Here is a 1,126-nt window from a genome sequence, read left to right as displayed (position 1 = left end):
TATTGCAGAGACACTTGTACATCCATGTTTGTTGCTGCTCTTTTCACAATAGCTAAGAGATGGAAGCAACCTAAATTTCCCTCAGTTGACGAGAGGATAATGAAAATGTGGTTCATATATACGATGGAGTTTTACTCAGCAGTAAAGAACGACGAAATCATGAAATTTGCAGGTAAATGGATGGAACTAGAAACTGTTATACTAAGTGAAGTAACACAATCTCAGAAAAAAAATCTACATATGTTCTTCCTGATATGTGGATCCTAGATCCAGACTCTGATAAATAAGTATGCAACCAAACGTAACTACAGGAATCAGGATAATGGAAAGGAAACAGGGAGGTAAAGGAAAAGAAATAACCTGAAAGAGAAGAACAGTAGGAAACAGGCCTTAATAAGGGAGATACAGATAAAAATTGGGTTAGTTCAAGGGAGGGGGGATGGAAGGGCATACAAGGAACCTAGGGGATAAAGGGAAAGAAGGAGTTCAAGAGAGGTAGGACCACAGGAGAACGGTATTAGTAAGGGAGAAGGGGCCAATGGGGGCACCCTAAGAGGGAAAACCATGATGAAGGGGTGAGACAATGTGAGAGATAAAAAATGCCTAGCTAGCTTTGAAAACCAGTGAGAACCATATTACTCCTACAACCTACTGAAAATTATACACAGCAGATCAAGAAATATATGTCTAGGTAAGGTTTATCTGAGAACAACTGGTCTTTGCCTAAGTTTTATCTACATGACACACAGTAATTAAAAATACCAGACTGGTGGAACTAACCATCTTGGGTGTTTAACAGACATCCTTTGAGGTCTATAATAATTTGTCAGAGGGTCATAAAGGACACTTTTTTCTCCTTCCCCTCCTAGGTCGACTAGTGCCAGGGGACTATGAGGATCTCTCAAAATGTCCTGTAATTGTGGTGGGTCACTTGTCCTCTTGTTCAAGGAGGCTGAGGAGTCCCCACGAGATGGACTAGAACCAGTGTCCAGTCTACAAAGAGGAGGGTCAACACAGAGGAATCATTTCCTCCATGCTTCCAAGGGAAGCCAGCAATGGTCGAGCAGGACCTTTGACTTATCCTCACATGGATGGAGCTGGTAAAAGAAAGGAGCCAGGGACTCCT

This window comes from Nannospalax galili, unplaced genomic scaffold, assembly GCF_000622305.1.
Source record: "Nannospalax galili isolate Female #2095 unplaced genomic scaffold, S.galili_v1.0 scaffold127, whole genome shotgun sequence".
Classification (NCBI taxonomy): Eukaryota; Metazoa; Chordata; class Mammalia; order Rodentia; family Spalacidae; genus Nannospalax; species Nannospalax galili.
This window is presented reverse-complemented; position numbering follows the sequence as displayed.